The sequence below is a fragment of the Ischnura elegans genome, chromosome 7 (assembly GCF_921293095.1).
Source record: "Ischnura elegans chromosome 7, ioIscEleg1.1, whole genome shotgun sequence".
NCBI lineage: Eukaryota > Metazoa > Arthropoda > Insecta > Odonata > Coenagrionidae > Ischnura > Ischnura elegans.
The window spans coordinates 24697162-24707355 of NC_060252.1; positions in this window are offsets into that span (position 1 = coordinate 24697162).

Genomic DNA, 10194 nt, shown 5'->3' on the forward strand with positions numbered 1-10194 from the left:
CTAAGTTTTGACAAAGGGAACTAGAAAGCTTGCCATACGCTGACCTCAAGCTTCATATACATCAATGAGGTACCGTGCAAGCCAAGGCCTGGGATTGCGGCACGGAGTGATTCCACATATAGGCATGCAGCACTCAGCCCAGCCTTATTAGAAACGCCCTCGTTCGCCGGACACAGGTCAAACACTGACAGCGACACGGGTTTGGACAAAAAAATTGGGAGATTGCTAATGACACAAACATGATAACATGCAAATGAAACCACTAGCACATAGTAGGGGTATATCATATATAGGTTTTTCGTAGTATATTGATACAAAACGCAGAAATTTCATTTCAAGATGACTTTCTTCCCACAAAATAATGTCGAAAATATTGACTTAGGAATATGAGATTCATTTATCCGACGGTCTCAGGGCTAGAAGCTTGAAGCCGCCGGGTGGGTTGCGGATGAAGGGTCACTTCTAGATATAGAGCATCGAGTTGTGCCCGAAGAGGCAACATAAATCAAGCTTCAACGAAACCAAGGTTCTTAGAGTGTAAAGTTGCCTCATTAGTTACTGCGCATGCGCCAACAGAAATGCTGCTAAACCAGTGATGACCCTGAGCGTCCTGGCCCTTGCATTGTTGTGTTGTAGTACTTCAGAGAGACCGGAGACCTTTATCCGCCATGATTTTATCGCAAATCTGTTCGCATTTCCTGCATTTTCGCTGCAAATCGTCTTCGTAATCCACAATTCCTAAGACGAACTTTTTGATGGTGAAGAGTGTCTTCAATCGTCCAACATGCCTGGCTCCCGTTGTACTGCACGTTTTCCCACTGAATAGAGCACTCTAAAGCAGTTACGGGAAAACGCAAAAGCATTTTGGTCTTACGTGAGGGAAGTTCAAGGTAATAGATCCACTGTAAGACCCCCGATGCTCGAAGGGGTGTCGCTGATCAATTGGCAGGGATTTTAGGAAGGAAACTCATAGACTCCGGAGAGATGATTTTATTCGAACCCGTTTACATTATTCGCCGTCCCACCTCTGACTTCGCGACGTCCGCCTCCCAACGGCCCCCTCCGCTGATCTCCCCTCCTCCTCCTTCTCCATCCTCAGCCATCGTCTTTTTCTTTCACCCAGCTCTGCAGTTTCCCACGGGAGGATGGAACCGCCACAGGATACGAGGGAGTAAAGCGACCCGACTCTTCGCAGAGACAGAGACTCATGACTCGGGAAGGAATATGAAGGAGAGTGTAGGTGATGGGTTGGGGGCGTGAAAAGGATGGGAACGGAAGTTGAGTCTGCTGTTTCTGTCTCTTACACCACCATATTTCCGTAAGAAACGATAATGAAGAGTTCGCTCAATGGTATTAGGCTCAACTATGTGGAAGTTCATACTCGAAAATGAAAAGGAGACTTCGTTGATTTCCACTGGTTTATTTCGCCCGCACGACATGTTTCGAACCATAGAAGTCATTATCAAGTACTCGAAAAATAGAGGTCTTCATCAAGTACCCAAAAATGAAAAGGAGATTTCATTTATTTCCACTGATTTATTTCGTCCGTACGATATATTTCGAATTTGATAATGACCTCTGTGGTTCGAAACATGTCGTACGGACTAAATAAATCAGTGGAAATCAACAAAGTCCCCATTTCATTTTCGAATAATGAAGAGGTGTGAACAAAGAGTTGCGGTAAAGACTATTTATTTAATTCCTAATTCAAGAGCGAGTCCACCGAGTCTCCTGAGAACTAATCCGTGAAGGTTGATAATCACAGCATACGGAAGATACCGCCTTTTGACATTAGTGCTCACGGAATAGAAAATTTATTGAAATTACTCAGTCCGAATAGGTCACCTGGTCCAGACGATATCCCTTCTCGCTTGCATAAAGAACTAGCCTCAGAAATTGCCCTGCACCTAATATTTAGAAAATCCATGAAGCAACACGAAGTACCTAATGACTGGAAAATTGCCAATGAAATGCCCATACTCAAAAGTGGAGACCATTTTATTACAGACCGAAATCTTTAACGTTCATCTCATGCAAATTCCTTGAAAACATTTCTGTCAGTTTAGTAATGAAATACCCGGTGATTCAAAACTTGTTAATGAGAACTCAATATGGATTCAGGAATGGATCATGCTAAATTCAGTTAGCGCGGCTCGACCATGATATTTTAGTCTTCTGAGAAGACAATATTCCAGTAGAAGCGGTTTTTCTTGGTTTCAAAATCATAATTTTATAAATTTCCCCACAGAAAATTATTCATTAAACTATAATCTTACGGCCGAATTGATGGTGTCATTTCTTGAATCAGAAAATTGAGCGATCGCGTGTAAAGAGTATTATTAGACGGCGCAGCCTCGGAACGAGGCTAGAGTCGCTTCTGGCGTCCCTCAGGGTAGTGACATAGGCCCCTTCTCTTCCTTCTCAATATCAATGCTATTGGTGAAGTAGTAGACAGCAAACTTCGAATATTTGTTTTTTCTGTTCTTCTGGGCAAAATATTGCTATTCAAGTTCAAGTCACTTCCCGATTAGCTATCGACTTAAAATTTTCTTCACTTACATCAGAACCATATGAAAATGCATTCTTAAGATATTTCTAGTTCTTCAAAGGCTGAATGAGCCGCCATTTTCGACAGTTAACACTTGTATTAATCGCTCAGCTACAGCATACGTTTTAACTATGTATTTGCATTAATTCAAAACTGTTTCCGGCAATTCAGTATTGAGCGAACGTAAAGAATAGAGTTTATCAATTTTAAAAATTAATCTATAAATACGTTTTATGTAATCAAAAAAAGAAGAAAATATTGGAATAAATTAAAAAATTAATGTCAAACCACGTTTATATTCTAACTAAAAAGAAGAAGGTTAATCACCCTGCCTTGGCCCTAGGTCCCACTTTTAAAATTTTCAGATAAAATACTTAATGTTCAAAACCAAAAAGGTGGTGCGCATCATCATATCGATTTCCATCAAATTCATCCTCTACAAAAATTCATAAAAATAGTAATTCTATAATATCTCAAATGTATGATGAATTTATACCACTCTTACGGACGTCAAATGTAAACCGAATGCGTACCACGTTTTTTGTAGTCTTTTATCTATATATAAATTTAAAGTTAGACATTGACCTAAGTCAGGAGGATTTTCATTTCTCCTTTATTAGTGCAAATAATAACGTGAGTTTTTGAAGAAATATTTTAAGTAATTTTAATATTTCCGCATATTGTTTTGATGAAGCAACGGACACATGTTTCAACCTATTAAAACTTATTCCCTTTTTATCTCATTCTTCTGATGTGCGATGGCGTCTACCCACCCTCTCTCCCTGGGGATGTCCTTCCAATCCGTAATAACCTGCCATCTGGCGGTTAAACGCGGCTCCGCTTCCTCTCGCTTACATGGAGAGACGCGCAAATAATTTCTGCAATCCAATCAAGATTTACTACGATATTCTTTCCCAATTTATCACCATAACACTTTCGCCCGAACGATTTGAATTCTTAATCTCCGATTTTAAGAATGGACGGCTTGTTGGGCCATCAGCCATCTCTTAAATGCTTCATATCTCCATGATGGGATTTTTTCCAGCGACCACCACCACCCTCAATGAAGCCAAACACAAAACTGCGGCAAACACCACAAGAATTCTTCCCAAACGAACGTTTTCTTACTATAAGTTCATGGAAGGAGAGTTGTGAAAGTTGAAAAATCAGTCCTTCATAAAAGCCATAAGTTATACAGAAAAATACTTGAAATTCTTGCATCCAGTCCACGCTGGTAATTCTTCTGAGAACGTTCCGAAGTTGAAAATTTAATTATTTTTTCTTTAATTCTAATTTAATACTAAGTTTTTCTTGGTGCCGGCCTTTTGATAGAAGTGGCTTTAAGATATTTTCCAATTATCTTAAAGCATTGTTTGTTGGGCTGGTGAAATGAAAAATTGCATTGGAAAGCCACCTTAATGATAACCACAATAAGTAATTGTCCTAATTTATTCAGGTACCTCTTTTAATATCTTGCAACCCGCCCTACAACTTTTCCTCAGCGATACTCATCCCCGCGATTTCTTGTGGCCTCATCCTTTTGGAATTATTTAGTCTTGTCTCGCCAACATATCGTTACGTGCCAGGGTAAGAAACAACTATTCCTTATTCCAGAAAACTAGAAAACACATTTTCCCTAAAAATAAATACACAGTTACATGAAAGTCTCTCCTAACAAACATTTTCTCAGTCCCCTCCTTGTTGATTCTCATGTCCCAGTCAATACTGTCAATAGCCACCGTTGCCAAGGCTCTCGATGATTCATTCCCCCGGTACAATATATTAATACTCTCTTACCGGCCTTGTATATTCTGCCCTTTATTCGGCGGTAATGTGTTTTTATTTTCCGAGGTTGTGGGACGCAGGGGTAGCGTGGTATCCTAGTGGGTAGAGCCCTTGGCTGCTGATCTAAGGGTCATGGGTTCAGATCCTTGTTGATGCCGCCGAACAACAAACAAAATCCTCAAATTTCGAAGGAAAGGAACTGCCTCCCCTACCCTGAATGTGTGGAATTCACGCCTGTGGCTAGTGAAATAAGTTAGAGGCGAGCTCTAGCCTCTCCTATCCAAAGCAAACTTTTGGGTTTAATCATGAATTGATAGTTAGTGCGATTTAGACAGCCAGCTGTACTGTTGCCTTTGTCTACTCTCAGACTTCCGTATCTATATCCCTAGAGGCTGAGATATCAATTCCCAGATATTTTAACATCATATAAATCAACAGAAATTATGATGCTCAATGGATAATCAAACGAGGAATTAACTCATCACAGATCTCACTCCTTGCAAAATTCGTTTTATTTTTTAGTTGAATACAGTTTGAATCAAATGAGAGCTTGATATCGTTCTTCGATGGTCGTTCTTTCTGATGACAATACTTTCATAAAGAGACCTCATTTGGAGATTCAGCCGAAACTACTCGACAGCGGCCTAATTTCCCCTTTTCATATAACTTGTACCTTACTAACATTCTTTCTTTGATATAGAGAAAAGTGTGTAATTTGGTTCCACAGAAATCTCATCTGAGAATAAACTGTGGGGAATCTTTCAAATTTGAGGTGCAGGGAAATGTCGACCAAGGTCTTCCTTTCCCAGTTTGAAAATTTCTAGATGATAGACAATTTAATAACGAGTTTAATAGATCAACGGTGGTTTTTATTATTTCTAATATACGCCAACCATAAAATGATACAGCCTTAAACTTTACCTAGAGGTGTTTGAAATTTGCTGTTAGATTATGCAAAAGATCAGACTTCCTGCTATATAGAACTTTCAGTCATCGTCAGGCAAAGAGGAAGACTCTCTTCTTATGGTTTTCGCTAACCAGACATTTTAAAACCGGCTATAAAAGTTTAAAAAAACACGCCTTCAAAAGAGACTGATCGGAACATGTCGCCTTCGCATTGTTGGGCTCTGGCCGGGTACACAGTCGGTTCCTGACAATGCAGACAGAGCGGCGGGGAGGAAAGGGGGAGGGGCAACAATCCATCCCATTGTCTCTCCCAGCCACCGTGTCAACCTTCCCACAATTCCCCGGGCGACTCCTCCCCCCTCCATCTTCATCCTACGGGACTATTAGCGGGATTGCTTCTCCAACCCCTCCCCCCCCTTCCCCCTTTTGAACAGCAGATGGGGCGCGCATCACGGGAAGGGTACATCCCCCACCACACCCACCCACCCACCCTTTCGCAAGAAGGTGGGTTTGCACGCGAAGGGATAGCGCATATTTTAAGAGACTGAGGTCTTGCGACTACACGAGTCAAAACAAACACTTCCCGCATAAGTTTTTTTTCCACCTTAGACGACGGAGGGGTAAACAGTATCGGTGACTAATATTCAAAAGGTTGGTCGTTAAAAAAATTATTTTCGGAGCGCAATTTCAAACATTTCCAAGAAATCAAATGTTTCTCCTCATTTTCCTACATGAGGAATGGACGGCTTAATAATTGACGGCGACACTGATAATCCATTTCAATCAGATTTTTTGCAAAAATCGAGACAAAATCTCATTTTTGTCTTGTGTTTCGTCATTTCCACTCACATAAACTTTCTGCCCTTCATTCAATGCTCCATCTTCTTGTGAGAATACCATCATTATCATAAATCCTGAGATTGGTTTGACGCAGCTCTCCATTCCTCTCTCCTATCCGCTAGCCTTTTCATAGCAACGTATTTCTTCTCTTTTGCATCCCTTATAACCCTTGGTCCTATGTAACTCATTCGGGGCCGTCCCTTGTCCTTCTTCCCTTCCACCTGTCCTGTTTTTATCAGGCCATCATGTCTCATAATGTGGCCAACTATGTTGTCCCGTCTTCTGCTTAAGGTTTTTAGGAATCTTCTCTCTTCTCCCACTCTTCTTAGCACTTCCTCGTTACTTGCACGGTCAATCCATTTTATCTTCATAATTCTTCGGTAAGACCACATTTCGAATGCTTCCACTCCTGACTTCCCTGCTGCTATATCAACGTCCAAGCCTCGCTCCCACAGAGAAGCATCTGATGAATTTTTTCGTGAATACATCCATGTCATAATATAACTTTAATATTGAACTCTCTAGTCTCTGGTATTAAGCGTATAGCTGTCAATAATGGCCATGGTGACAATTGTTGTTTGGTTTAGTTTGACCTATCGGTGCCTGGCGGGCTTGGTCTTTTTTATATACAGATCCCTCATTGCCTACCCTTCACCACTCCTTCTCCCTACCCCAAAATATTCTTTCCTCCACCCCAACTGAGTTATATGTACATTTTAGTGCTTTTCTGGTGTTTGGCCCTTTGAAAATGACGGTCACCAGTCGAAAACTGTGTCGGTGTGTGTTTAATTCAAAGTGTGGATAGTTGGATAATTAGGAGTGTTTTTCGTCCATCGTGGTTATATGAAAAGTTCTACGAAGTATAACCTGAGTAAATTTTGTTTATTCATGAGAATGTTTTTTTTGCTCGTTTGATTCGGTCAAGCGCCTTGCCTGCGGCGGAGTGGCGCTGGGGTCGAGGTGTACCCCAGCCAAGGAGGCTGCATAAAGGAGGCCGTCCCGTTGAAGCTTGTTTGATTCATTGTTGCCACTTCGGGCACAGAGTAGGGATATACAGAGAGGACAAAACGGCTGAAGGCGGTAATCAGCTCATTGCGCATTTCACCATGTTCTAAATAAGGAAACGTGGCTTGAGTTGCTATTTGGTTGCTACCGTTGCTATCATTCGCGCTTGGCGTGGAGTGTTGTCGCACAAATATTTTTTTATTCCTCCACTCTTCAATGCTTTCACGTAGTGTGCTAGTGTTTTAAAGAAACGTGGAAAATAAGACGAGAAGAAAAGGTTTTGCTTTGTGTTCAGCCAGTCACTGCAAAAACAATGCGGGCATGACGGAAGCAAAGTTGAGTTTCTTCAGTTTCTCTAAATACCCTATGAGGCAAGTAATTTCATATTTTTTCTGAGTTACATTGCTGATCGAAGAAACTAAACTTATATTCGAGTATTATTTAGCATGCGAAATGAAATTGTCGAAAAAGTTTAACAAGAACTTGTGGTGTTGGCGCAGGTCCAAGGAGTGGGTGATTCGATGTCGTCGGTCGGATTTAGGAAACAAGACTGTCAGTTATTTATATAATAGCCGCCGGATTTGTGCGAACGATTTGGCGCTCCTTGCTCTACCTTCATTAGTAAAGAAATAATTAGGCTACTTTGAATTTTAAACCCTCTTTTTTCGGTGGACGGTAAGTCGTTAGCACTATTTGGTTTGAATTTACCGCATAATTTTACTTATTTTCAATATGGCCGCCTTGCGATTTTTCATTACAGAGAAACCTATGGTACAGCCACCTAATGTCCCCTCTGTCTGTGCTTCGGGTACATTTTATTAGATTTTCAAAACTGTTTACAGCGCCACGGCGAGTGCATAGCGATCCATTTATTCTCAATATTTACATGAGAGTATTTGCAATCGCAAGAGATAGCATTGGAAAAGTTATGAATTTAATACATCACATCGTTGACAGCCATATGGGTTACTGCGGTTTGGAGTGAAGGTCGCTTTGTCTTAACCCCTAACCAGTAACGTGCAATTCTTCTTACACTACCAATGACGTGCGGTCTGGGAGACCGCAGTAAAACAAAAATTCATAAAACGTTGCAAAGTCATTTTTATTGCTTAGTTTAATGTTTCTTTGACTTCTCAACTATTACAAAACTTAAATATAATATTATGCATTCCCAATACGAACCACCTTTTTCAGTAAAAATTGTTATTTGAAAGAGGATCAAAAAACTGATATAAAAACACTTGAGTTGTTGTTGTTATCGTACATTTCGTAATAAAATACTTGATTATCCACGTTATGAAACTAAAAATTCTTCCTTGCAGATTATTAATTATTATTATTCTTGAAAAATCACTAGAAATTGTTTTTAACAACTTTTTGTATTATTTCCACCAGCATTACGTTTATTGGTTTCTCCAATTTAGTGACGTGAGGTCTCACAGACCGCTACTAAAATTCAGTTTCAAATTTTCAGAAATAAATAATAAAAACGTTGAATTTTTAAGAGTGCTATGTCCTTAATATACAAAATTATGACGCTCACCAGGATTATAGATATTTTGAAATAGCATTTTAAAAATATTCATAATTTTAGAAACGCAGCGGTCTCTCAGACCGCACGTCACCGGTTAAGGGTTAATAAGTAGGTGCTTTCTTTTTACTTCCTTCTATGGCCCCTTCACACGTGGTGAGACGGAGGAGTTAACAATTGGAGGTAAAACTGATGGAAAAGTCCCCAGAGGAAGACCAACAAGGGACCCGTATCTTGGACGGATGAATAAGGTTACAGGGAAGAAGATCCTAGAGGGAGGAGAAAGATTTGGCATTGGAGAGCAGTGACGCAGCGAGGGGGGGGGGGAGTTTGGGGGATAAAACTCCCCCAGAGCTCAGAGAAATTTTTAAGTTTAATCCATTTTACTTAATGGATTAGTGTTACTTATAGAATAGTGTTAGGATTAATCAAATATCTCTGATATACTGAGATTGACATTTTAATTAGGTACCAAAATTCATACTAAGGGCGAACTGGCGACCCGAGCGCAGAGCTGACTTTTCTATTTCACTAGGCTAAAGGAAAGCGGCTGAAAATTCAAATTTGAATCAAGCGAGCCAATGTAAAGATTGGCATGGCAAGGGAATTTCAAGATGGACCTAAGCCACCATACTATATCTGGGCTCCCGACCTAAATCGATCAGTAATTCAATATATTTTTAGATCGTACACAAAATCTGAGAAGTTTGCGATCAAATAAAAAATTATACACTCCCTAAATAAAAATTTCAGCAAGAAAAGAAGTTTAATGGGAGGGAGGCCAGTATCGTATCGTACCTGCAAACATTTTTACATATTTAGTCTTCGATGAAATACATGTTTTATTGTCAACCATAAATTTTAATTGCCATTGATTTTTACTTATTGAACCTTGATATAATGTCGAGTCGCGTAAATAACTTGAAAATGACGAGGATCTCTTTTTTAAAAATCCATTTAATTCAGTTGAAGAGGGACAAGGTAAGAAAAGGGTGAGGAAAAAAAATTTGAAGGACCTCATCGCGTATGGTTGGTTGAAAATAACATTTGATACGATAGATAGAGGTTTAAAAAAGAGGAAGTGGACGAAAAAATCTTTTACAGATAAAATAAAACGCCCCAAAATAAATGAATGACATGAAACTGGTGAGGAACAAAAATTTGTGCAATGAAAATCATCATTTTCTCTAATGCATGCCAACAGAGAATTCATCACACGATGTAAATATTACCTTTGAATCGCAGCATTTCAATTCGTTACGAGAAAATTGCTTCTTGAGTTAAAAATGTAATAATATGTATCCAGTTAAGTCAAAAGTCAGTTACGCGTGGACGCGCACATTTTAGTTTAATCTAGCTAAATTCGTTGTTTATTTATTCTATAAATTCACTGCTAAATATATATTATTCTGTTTTTTGTTTTACTTCCCTCACGTTTCTGATATCCACTACGTGATCATTGGGCCCAGTGAATAAGACTACCTACCATCGTGACCGATTTCAAGTAACTTCAATAAGCCCGCCAAATATTTCTTTTCAACTGCCACCACTGCTACTTGTGTTTACGAAAAAAAATGAG